The sequence below is a fragment of the Dendropsophus ebraccatus genome, unplaced genomic scaffold (assembly GCF_027789765.1).
Source record: "Dendropsophus ebraccatus isolate aDenEbr1 unplaced genomic scaffold, aDenEbr1.pat pat_scaffold_1843_ctg1, whole genome shotgun sequence".
NCBI lineage: Eukaryota > Metazoa > Chordata > Amphibia > Anura > Hylidae > Dendropsophus > Dendropsophus ebraccatus.
In genome coordinates this window covers 1-12,712 of record NW_027209276.1, presented here as the reverse complement: position 1 = coordinate 12,712, position 12,712 = coordinate 1, and the positions used below count along the sequence as shown (strand labels likewise).

General features: G+C 44.9%; 1 pseudogene; it reads left to right on the top strand.

Moving 5' to 3' along the window:
• The first annotated feature begins 397 nt into the window (after nt 1-397).
• On the top strand, nt 398-3,409 carry LOC138775671 (cytokine-inducible SH2-containing protein-like; annotated as a pseudogene).
• The last annotated feature ends 9,303 nt before the right edge of the window (nt 3,410-12,712 follow it).

Genomic DNA, 12,712 nt, shown 5'->3' with positions numbered 1-12,712 from the left:
GCAGGAAAGCAGCAAATGCTAAATGTCCAGCGGAATTTCTGGAATCAAACCAAATCCCTGGAAATGATGGGGGGGGGGGGGGGGGGGGGGGGAGGAAAGTAGAATTAACCCTTCTAGTGCCAGCAGAAGCCAGTTTAACCCGTTCGCTGCCGCATTGTCCTTTCTCCATGACAGCTGAGCCCTGTGTGCAGGAAGACCAGCTAGCTGCCTTACTCTGCAGCACTTCCTATCACCCCAGCGTCTGAGGACAGCAGGCAGAGTCCCCTCCCAGGGTTGGCAGTAGGGAAGTGGCCACTCCTCCTCCAGCCCCCAGCCATTGGTGGATTTACATAGTTCAGCCCATATTTCCTGGAAAGTTCTTGGAAATATATTAGCTGAGTTCTGCTGTTACACTGGGACAACACACACACACACCCAATGCAACTATATATAGATGCAGTACAGCGACGGCACAGGGTCAGATAGCAGCAAGCTGCTCAGAGAGGATACTGTGTGCGCCGTCACTGATCACTATACCTATCATAAGACAATTAACGTACAAAGCTTGGATTTTCAGACTTTCTCCCTTTCCCTGGTACTAAGCCTTCACCGTGGTGGGACATCGATGCCTTTTCGCTCATCCTGGACGGATATGATTCTTTGTGTAAGAGGGTAAGACGACTATTTTTTTTTTATTATCTATCATTTATTATTCTGACCTATTCTGTAGCGCTGAGAACAGCACATGACGTGTCTCTGGTTATTATGGTGCTCCGCTGAAGGACACAGTACGTCATGTGTTTTTCTTTAGCGCAGGAAAGTATTTCCTCTGGTGCACTAAAGTCCTCTAGATCTGCGTGAGTATAACATCTCTCACCATTCCAGTCCACAGAGCCTGTTGGCAGAGCAGAGGGTTTGTCGACCTTCATCTTGTGTGGGGGTCCCGGGCTTTGCAGCCGACCAAGTCATGCACCCCCTGAACCCTCCAGCCTGTCCAGGGCACACACAGACTGCGCCTGAGGTGCCCCCAAGGACGGTAGAGCCCCAGCTGCCTCCACCACCTCCCCAGAACAACGTTAGAGACCCAGAAGAAGATCTGCTCTGCATCGCCAAGACTTTCTGCTATCTCCGAGAATCTGGTAAGACTGAAGACAAAGTGAAACTTTATATTGCTATGTCTCGTTATATGTATTTAAAGAGATGACATGTTCACACAGATAGAGTTTCCCTTTAGGCTATAGTAGACTTTTTCCTATATCTATATTGTGACGTACTATTAAAAATTACTGACAATCTGCTACTGTTTGATCGTAGTCGTCATAAGAACACGTATAACGTTTGGAATATGCGACATCTGGCCCCTGATGTTGTATACATTTAGGGTGTACTGGTTAATCACATGACTGATGAACATTCATTGGCACGTTAGACTGGCAGAGGCTAGAAAAATCATCAGACTATGACCCTTCAGGAACCCCCCCCCCCCCAAAAAAAAGGGGTTGGGGGACCTAATACCTACTGTTTAGGATGATGAAACTTTAAGTGTTAGAGTGACAATCTCAAAATAAACAGAACTGTGAAACATTTGTAGCAAAATATTCACAATCAGATTGATGACTTGTATGAGCTAGCAGTGGGTCAGACTACTCATCAGAAATGCCATGACGCAAAGGGAGAGGTCTGGCACTATTTGTTATGACGCACAAAAAATACAAATAAAAAAGCGAAAAATAAATAGACAAATCATTACGTTTTTTAACATTATTTCCACTTCAATATTTGCTGTCTCATTCACGATAGTAACGGTCAGATAATCTCCGATTTTTCTTTATATTCACAGAAGTGAGCAGCCACGTTTACAAATATGTTTAGAGGTGATGGGAGCTCAATGTTCAGGGGCCACAGCCGTCATATTAATGGCATCAGATAGAACACAACAGTTTGCGCTGCAATTTATATCCTGGTTTAACCCCTAAAATCCTGGATTTTTTTTTAAATAGAAATCTCTCAGAAAATTTATGAAAATTCTTAACATTTCTGTTTGCTTCTGTGGAAAAACCTAAGATTTTTGCTTTTAACAAAACCTGTTAGGAATCACTAATGTTACATTTTTGAAAATTTGGGTAAAGTTATGACAGTCGTCTGTAAAGCTGTTGCAAATACTTTTCAGACGCTTCGTAGTAGTATCTGCTTCTGCCAGGATTATCACACTGGCTGGAACCCCAGATGCATCACTGTATAACTAGATACATCTACTGTTCAGGAGTCTGGGAAAGCTGAGCTCTCCTAGAACAAAGTATAACTAACAGAATTGCAAATAGAATTTTAAACAGCCAGACATGAGATTTTTCTTGTTTCTGGAACTTAACATATGAAGTCATTTTTGGAATAATAATTTTGACATTGTGGCTCTTTCTTCCCCTTTTAGGTTGGTACTGGGGGCCTATTACTGCAACAGAGGCCAAACAGAGACTCCAGAAAATGGAAGAAGGTGTCTTCCTGGTGCGGGATAGCACTCACCCCAGTTACCTCTTTACTTTATCCGTTCGTACGAACAGAGGACCCACAAATGTCCGCATTGAGTACTCGGACAGTCTCTTCCGCTTGGATTCTAACTGGCTGTCTAAGCCTCGCATCCTCTCCTTCCCTGATGTTGTCAGCCTGTTCAATATTATGTCTCATCCTGTAATTCCGAGAGTTCTAAGGACCCTGCCACCCAGTCTCCTGTGGCACCCACTTCCCTTAAAGAGCCAGCTGCTGTGCACCTCAAACTCCTACGACCCCTTTATCGAAGTGGGAGAAAGCCCAAGTCTGCAGCACCTTTGCCGGCTACAGATAAACCGCAGCGTGACGCCAGGGTCAGACCTCACAGAACTGCCCCTACCCAGAAGAATGATAGAGTACTTGCAGCGATACCCATTTAAACTCTGATTTTTTTCAGGGCAGGACTTGTCAATACTTTACACATACTTCCCGTCGAGGATGCCATACGTCCAATACTGTATATAATCACCATATTTATTATAATATCCCCAAAACCCAGCTGTTTTTTCCTGGGGGGGTTTATACTTTGTTGCTTTTTAACAGTGGATGATTCCTCCAGGAGTCACTGCAGGGGTTCATTTTTCCCTTCATTGTGATAGAACTGGCATCAGATGTGGATTATACCCTGCATCACAAGATACACTGTAACTACCCAACCCAAAGAGACCAAGAAGAACCCGACTATTGTCTGGACTTGTTCCCTGGGCGTAGTCGCTGACTGGTCGTTGTCAGGGGTCGGACCACTGTGGACGTCTGTAGACACTAAGCTTCTGCTGCGCTCTGATAAGGCTGCTACAACTGCACCTTAGTGGTTACGTTGTGATGACGCAGGAGGATTCCTTTCATCACGCTGCTGGAGATGACAATAAATAGGATTTCTTACTAATGTGGTCGTCCTGTTGTTTTTCATCCCCCTAAATATCTAAAGGTTTTTCCCTTTTCCACCATGTTGTTATATTTAACTTTATTTAGCTATAACTTGTAATAGTTGTGTCTGGCTTTGAGAAAAGTTGAGTAAAAGCCAATATGTCTGCAGTTACAAGGACAGATACTCCGCTTTCCTAAAGACTGAAAGTGACGATTTACGAATCCTCAGGGCAGCTGTAATGGCTGCCATACTGGTTGTAAACATTCCCAGAAACTGATATACAGAGTTGGTAATTATTTAGAGGGTGGTTTATAATTACAGGAGATTCAGAGGGGCAATACTCCTTCATATGAAGGCCATACATTATTGTGTTTTACTTTGCAGAGGATAGGTCCTTGTTACCATAACCACAGCTCCCATCGTATGGCTGTTACTTCACCAATGTATACTTGTATGTAGAAAGAAAGATAAGGGCACTCACCCATTTGCAGTGTATAACTTCAGGCTTTATTTCATGGTGCGATTAAAACATCAGATAATGCACTCGGAGGAAGCGCGCATGAGCGCGAAATGGCCATCATGACATAGCTGTATTTGGTTTGGCGTCTGCCCCGACGTGCGTTATCGGATGTTTTAATTGCACCATGAAATAAAGCCTGAAGTTATACACTGCAGATGGGTGAGTGCCCTTATCTTTCTTTCTACATACAAGTATACATCGTTATATACACGTGCATTGGAAGGAGCACCCCCTATGTGTATCGGCTATAGCCCCTAGCACGCTTAAACTGCTCTCCTACGCCATATCAAAGAAGTAGTGCCGGTGAACTCCTCTACACATTTTATAAGTTACTTCACCAATCTACTCCTGAGCACTGGAGCAAACTAGAGAATTCCTGGGATTTTCCATGTTATTTTCCAGCAACATATCATAAGGACATTGAAGGAATTATCCTAGAATGCATAAAACGCATCTCGCTTTGGGGGTGTCAATGAAAATGCTTGAGTGTAAATGTAAACATGAAATCCACACGATAAAAGGATGTCAGTGTAAGAATGACAAATGCATGCCTGTGCAGTACCAAGGGTTAACTGATCTGAAGAGAAGGCAATATAGTTTCAACATTGTACAGCAGTCACAGTTTCCTGAAACTGATACATCATTGTCTATTTAACCCTTTCACCTATGTGGGATCACCATTTTCCAGATCAAGCTTCCACCATTTTAGTAAATCAAACTAGTGATTTATTTGGGGAAATGTTTGTTTTCATGTTTTCCCTAGCTAGACTGCCTATCCACTCATCCACAGCAGGGACATGAATTCAGTGACATTACATAGTTTTCTTAAACTCCTGAATAGAATATCCACCTTGGCATTTAATATTATATACATAACTAGGCAGATTATCTCATTCAAGACTGTGATAATGCCTCAGCCAGGACGGTGATGACAGCCATATGGGTTGCCACCCAGACTTCCTGGAAAAACACGCAGGTAAGAATTGACTGAACAGAATTTGTAACACCTTGACAAAAGACGACTTCAGGACTGATATAATCTGGGGACATTTTGGATTTTAGGGAGATATTGTTAGAGGTGACGTGGCGTTATCAAAAGGACGCACTGATCCTTCCTATCCCTACGGTACGTCTCCTCTGCTTGCTCACGTCGTACCATTCTCGCCGTCTGTCCCTCAGGTAATCCTGTATTCTTCCACACACTCCGCTGCCAATTCTTCCTCCGGTAAATCTGTGTTCTCCACATTCAGCCCCCAGGCAGGGTTACACTTTACAGACACACAAATATTTCTGAGACTTAACCCCCCCTCCCACGTCCTCCGCTGAACACAGACTTTACCAGGAAACGCTCTACCGTGTCTTTCTGAGAAACTGAGCAGACTCAGAGCGAGGAGGGAGAGTGACGGGAGCCAGGCAGCTGCTCTGCTCTATACGCCCGCATAGAAAATACGCACATAACTGCTTACATTTAACCCTGACATACACCCCTTGCTAATGGTCCCCTACAAAATCAGAAGTGCCATATAATCCCAACTATCTGTGACCACTATTACTATTGTTGTCAGAACAGAAGAGGGCTTATTTCAGGGGTGTCAAACTCAAATATACAGTGGGCCAAAATTAAAAAATTAGACAAAGTCGCGGGCCAACCTTGATATTTCTTAAAGAGGGCATTTGGCACTCCTGGCACTTTCAGATTTGCGTGCGGCATTCCTGGCACTGTCATAGGTGTCTGTTTCCCTGCGCGGTGCACTATGGTAAATGATAAGATAAATTTCTATGATATAGTTAAACCCCAACGGTTACCCATTATTTCCACCAAGCAGTAGGTAATCCCATAACTGTGCCCTATGCAGTAGCCAACCCCTCCAATAGTGTCCCATATAGTAATCAGCCCTCCCAATATTGCCCCACATAGTAGCCAGCCCTACTTTTGGTGCCCCTCATAGTAGCCATATAGTAGCCAGCCCTCCCAATGTTGACCCATATAATAGTCAACCCCCCAAATGTCCCATATAGTAGCCAGCCCTGCTACTGGTGCCCCATATAGTAGCCAGCCCCCAATAGTGTCTTATATAGTAGCCAGCCCTCCCCCTTAGTATGTTATATAGAAGCCAGCCCTCCCCAAATCATTTTTACAGTGGCCAGCCCTCCCCTATAGTATGTTATATAGAAGCCAGCCCTCCCCAAGTCTCTTATATAGTAGCCCATAGTATATTATATAGAAGCCAGCCCTCCCAAAGTCATTTTTACAGTAGCCAGCCCTCCCACATAGTATGTTATATAGAAGCAAGCCCTCCCCAAGTCATTTTTACAGTAGTCAGCCCTCCCCCACAGTATGTGGTATAGTAGCCAGCCCTCCCCAAATCCCTTATACAGTAGCCAGCACTCCCCCACAGTATGTGATATGGTAGCCAGACCTCCCCAAGTCTCTTATATAGTAGTCAGCACTCCCCCACAGTATGTGATATGGTAGCCAGCCCTCCCCAAGTCTCTTATATAGTAGCCAGCACTCCCCCACAGTATGTGATATGGTAGCCAGCCCTCCCCAAGTCTCTTATGCAGTAGCCAGCCCTTCCCCACAGTATGTAATATAGTAGCCAGCCCTCCCTCACATTATGTTATATAGAAGCCAGCCCTCCCCAAGTCTTTTATACAACAGCCAGCCCTCCCCCATAGACTCACCCTTCCTGCAGCCCCAGAGCTCGCGGGAGGCGCCTGGCGACGTCACCACGTTTCTGGCGTCTGGACGCAGACCGCATACTGCTAGGCCACAGGCCAAAAACTGCCTGTGGCCTACAAAATTATAATATGGGAGGTCTGAGCGGCCGTTCGGACCTCCCATATTATAATCTGCAATGTCGGCGGGACAGATTTATTAAAACAGGGAAATAGCCTGGCGGGCCAAAAATAATGGCACCAAAAAAAAAAAAAAATAATAATAATGGGCCAGAGTTTGACATGTCTGGCTTAGATGATCTGTAACATAACAGTGCTCTCCTGGCCTAGCCTGCATTTAAAGGGGGTCACACCTGAAAAACCATGCTATATTTTAGAAGCATTATAAGAGAAATGGCTTATATCATTCAGCACTGGAGATCTGTAGTGCTAATGGGGACAGTCTTTATACACGTCCAGTTACTCATCCTATTAACACTATAGCCAGCCTCTCCCCTGCCTGAAACGGCTGATAACAGGGAGCAATATACTTGTATTCCCCCTGCTCTACAGTCATGTGAGCCTGAGATGGCTTATAAACAGTGAATTCAGATTCCTACCGCTTCTTCCCAATGACGTACAAACAAGGAGCCCTTCTAAAAGCCTGAGTTTGGTTGATCAATGTTGTTGCCCTATGATACTCACTGGAGAAAAAACAGACATGGCAGCACATCCATATACTTATCCTTTTGCCTCTCAGCACTATATACTACTAACATCAGGAGGTAGTTACATTTTGATTAAAGTGCATGAGCCCACACACTGCTTCAAGGTTCCTGATTGGTGTGGGTCCCTAAATAAAAAATGGCGCAGCCCCACGTGGCAACCACCATCGCACCAACAACGGTGCCAGAGGGAGGAGTGACCCAGTTGTCCAATCAATTAAAATGCTAATGCTTTATTTCATACGGTTAAAAACATTTGTATCCAAATTATACGTCAGTGGTTCCCTGGTCGCTGACACGTATCATCCCATTATGGCCCAGTTGTATTCCGACAACTTCTAGCCCCAAGAACTTAAAACGCGCCAGGGACACCAATGTTTTTCACCATAAAGCTCTACGTTGTAACATGGGAAATAAAAAGAAGTGTGCTAAACTTTGGCATGCAAAAGGTTAAAAATGTTTTATGTTTTGTTGCTTCCTGGAGATATCCCCCTCTTCCAGATCACTGCATGGTTAAACAGATCTGCCAATCAGAAGTCTGGGACAAGTTGTTTGACCTTTGTTTGAGCTGTGACGACGGCCATACTGGTTACCATTCAGCTTTTTACTAACAGAAAAAAAACATCATATTCTTAAATCCCTTAATAAAAAGGATGAAGCTTTTATTTCCTGCTGGCCCCACCATTACCCTGAAGTGGTCCTTCTCTACCTTCAGCTCATGGCTACAGATGAATGGTGTGTGTTATGCCAGGTATTTGTCACTGTAAACACTGCAGGTCGGAGCAGCAGGAAACAAGTTCCACAGAAAAACGTAATAAATGCAGGCGTGATCTTACAAAGCAGCTGAGCGCACTGTGGTGACTACCCCCTCCTCCTCCTCCTCTGCATTTCACTGGAACTAGTCCCTTTCTAAGAAATCCTGATAAAGCTGTGGGTGGAGCTTGTGAGAGGAAGGCAGCCAGTCACAGCGCCGACAGGTACCTCTTCCCAGGAAGACTGAGGCATGGAAAATCCCTCATGTTTTCCTGGGAACTGACACAATGCCTCCTAAAGCTCTGCAATCTGTCAGCGGGACGCGGGGTGAAGGGCGGCAGGATCTCAATATTAAAAACAAATGGCTAGTAGAGACTTTATAGATATATCTGTTGGACAGCTGGGAATAAAATGTATCAATACACAACCAATGTAACTCCTAATCTGCCAAGTCCAAAAAGTCTTTCACCCAGGAGCGCACCTCTATTTCAAGGATTGAGGGTATCATAGCAGAGAGCAGGGGCTGGCTGGCAAACTTTAGCCTGGGGGGCAAGTACACAGCAGTGGCCCATGAGTAGTGGATATTCGCCAGGGCCGAACCTAAACATCCCAAGCTGGCCGGGGGTGAGGGGAACATAATAAAGAATCCATACTTGTCCCAATGCCTCCGCAGTGCAGCGTCACTGCTCACAGACCGGTTCCTGCAGCTCCTGGTCCTGCAACGTCACGCACTGGGGCGAACGGGTACTTCCTGCCTGACTTGACAATGCAGGAATGGGAGGAGCAGGATAACAGTAGCTGTGAGAGAGGTGGTGAACCTGTACTGCAGGGGCACAGGGACGGGTAAGTATATTCTTTTTTATGTTCCTCCAACCTCTGCCGTCCCAGGATTTTTATGTAAGGCCAGAGTTTAATCTGCTCTGGCTTGATTTATACCTTGTATGGACATGGACATCATACTATTACTGACCAAATCCTGTATACTTATATAACCAATAATATCAGTATACAAGGGGCAAATAATACCACCATACCATGACCACATACTACAATCACATAGTAACTACATTATAAAAGGTTACCTAATACCGTCACACCACGAGCATTACTACTATACTGGTACTACACTCCACCACACAGGGGCCAATATTACCCCATACGGTGACCAAATAGTGGTAGATACCAGCTGTACACAAGCTCTGTATACCATATAAGTACAGTGCAAACACATCCAGTGACTCACAGATGACGTTTTCTGAGTCGGTCAGGTTTCCTTTTCTTTTCGATCATGAATAATTCTTCCAACCACAAATCATCTCAGCAGTATCTGCCAGACAAACATCTTCAGCACCTTACTTTTACAGCACCTTTACCCACTTTTATACAAACTCTCCATCATAGTGCCCCTAAACAGTAACAGGAACTTCTTTAAAGACCAATCTGTAGTCACTTCCCTTTTCTGTGCCTCTTTTTAAAGTTAGGTCCCTTCTTCATGCCTGTATCTGTAATGAGACCCCCTATTTGTTCCCCATCTGTAATTGTGCCCCCTGTCTTTGCCCTCATCTTTAGTTAGGCCCCCCTTTGTGTCCCCATCTGCAGTTAGCCCCACCCTCTCCTTGTGCTAAGTGAATAGCACCCATTTGTCCTAATGAACTGTACTACTGTCCCCTAGATAAACTGTGCCTCTTATGAACTGTCTTTAATAAATAGTACCACTGCCCCCCACAACACTGTCCTCTAATGTACTGTACCGCTGTCCTCTCTAATGTACTGTACCACTGACCCCCCCCCCTAATGTACTGTACCACTGTCACCTCTAATGTACTGTACCACTGCCCCCCAACTATCCTCTAATGTACTGTACCACTGTCCTCTCTAATGTACTGTACCACTGACCCCCCTAATGTATTGTACTACTGTCGCCTCTAATGTACTGTACCACTGTCCTCTCTAATGCACTATACCACTGTCCCCTATAATGCACTGTACCACGGTCCTCTAATGTACTGTACTACTGTCCTCTCTAATGTACTGTACCACTGTCCTCTAATGTACTGTACCACTGTACTCTAATGTACTGTACCACTGTCCTCTCTAATGTACTGTACCACTGTCCTCTAATGTACTGTACCACTGTCCTCTCTAATGTACTGTACCACTGTCCCCTCTTATGTACTGTGCCACTGTCCCCTCTAATGTACTGTACCGCTGTCCTCTCTAATGTACTGTGCCACTGTCCTCTAATGTACTGTACCACTGTCCCCTCTTATGTACTGTACCAATGTCCCCTCTAATGTACTGTACCACTGCCCCTCTAATGTACTGTACCACTGTCCCCTCTAATGTACTGTACCACTGTCCTCTCTAATGTACTGTACCACTGTCCCCTCTAATGTACTGTCCCAATCACCCCCTAATGTACTGTACCACTCTCCTCTCTAATGTACTGTACCACTGTCCCTTTAATGTACTGTACCACTGTCCTCTAATGTACTGTACCACTGTCCCCCTCTTATGTACTGTGCCACTGTCCCCTCTAATGTACTGTACCGCTGTCCTCACTAATGTACTGTGCCACTGTCCTCTAATGTACTGTACCACTGTCCCCTCTTATGTACTGTACCAATGTCCCCTCTAATGTACTGTACCACTGCCCCCTCTAATGTACTGTACCAATGTCCCCTCTAATGTACTGTACCACTGCCCCCTCTAATGTACTGTACCACTGTCCTCTAATGTACTGTACCACTGTCCCCTCTAATGTACTGTGCCACTGTCCCTCTCATAATGTACTGTCCCAATCACCCCTAATGTACTGTACCACTCTCCTCTCTAATGTACTGTACCACTGTCCCCTTTAATGCACTATACCACTGTCCTCTAATGTACTGTACCACTGTCCCCTCTAATGCACTGTACCACTGTCCTCTCTAATGTACTGTACCACTGTCCTCTCTAATGCACTGTACCACTGTCCTCTCTAATGTACTGTACCACTGTCCTCTAATGTACTGTACCACTGTCCCCTCTAATGTACTGTGCCACTGTCCTCTCTAATGTACTGTCCCAATCACCCCCTATGTACTGTACCACTCTCCTCTCTAATGTACTGTACCACTGTCCCCTTTAATGCACTATACCACGTCCCTCTAATGTACTGTACCACTGTCCCCTCTAATGCAGCTGTACCACTGTCCTCTCTAATGTCATGTACCCATGTCCTCTCTATGCACTGTACACACTGTCTCTTAAGTACTGTACCACTGTCCTCTCTAATGTAATTACCACTGTCCTTATGTACTGTACCACTGTTCCATCTAATGTACTGTACCACTGTCCTCTCTAATGTAATGCTACCACTGTCCCTGTAATGTTCTGTACCACTGTGCTCTCTAATGTAATGAACCACTGTCCCCTCTAATGCACTGTTACCACGGTCCTCTAGAATGTAATGTACCACTGTCCCCTCTAATGCACTATACCACTGTCCTCTATGTACTGTACCAATGTTCCCTCTTATGTAATACCACTGTCCTCTGTAATGTACTGTACCCACTGTCCCCTCTAATGCACTGTACCACTGTCCTCTCTAATGTACTGTACCACTGTCCCCTCTAATGCCACTATACCACTGGTCCTCTATGTTCCTGTACCACTTTCCTCTAATGTACTATACACTGTACTCTCTAATGTACTGTACCACTGTCCCCTCTAATGCAATATCCACTGTCCTCTATGTACTGTACCACTGTTCCTCTATGTAATATACCCTGTCCCCTCTAATGCACTATAACACTGTCCCATGTACTGTAACCACTGTCCTCTCTAATGTACTGTACACTGTCCTCTCTAATGCACTGTACCACTGACCCCTCTAATGTACTGTACCACTGTCCTCTCTAATGCACTGTACCATTGACCCTCTAATGTACTGTACCCTGTCCCCTCTCAATGTACTGTACCACTGTCCTCTCTAATGCACTGTACCACTGTCCCTCTAATGCACTGTACCACTGTCCCCTCTAATGTCTGCACCACTGTCCTCTAATGACTGTGCCACTGTCCTCTATAATGTACTGTACCACTGTCCTCTATGTACTGTACCAATGACCCTCTAATGCACTATACCACTGTCCTCTCTAAGTACTGTATCATGACCCCCTAATGTAACGTACCACTGAGCCACCTAAATCATTTGTTCCCAACCAGTGGCTCCTCAGATGTTCGTAACATACAACTTCCATTATGCAAGCCAGGAATGATAATAGTTGTAGTTTGGTAACACTGAGGAGCGCCTGTATAGGAAGCAATGATTTTGGTACAGTTATTTAGTGTGATTTCTCCCAAATCTGACACTTCTGCAGTTATTAACTACAACCCCCCTTCATTCTGCCAGCAGGGCATGATAGGAGTTGTAGTTTTGTAACAACTGAGGAGCACTGTTAGGAAGCAATGATTTAGGGTACGTTTATTTTGTGTGGTTTTCTCCAACATGTGACCCTCCTGCTGTTCCTAAACTACCATCCATATCTCCTGTAGAAGGGCATGATGGGATGTAGTGTTTCACTAACTGAGCAGTCACAGGTTGGAGAACACCTAAACTCTACCTAAATTATTGCTTCCTAACCAGTGACTCCTCATCTGTTGCCAAACTACAACTCCTAT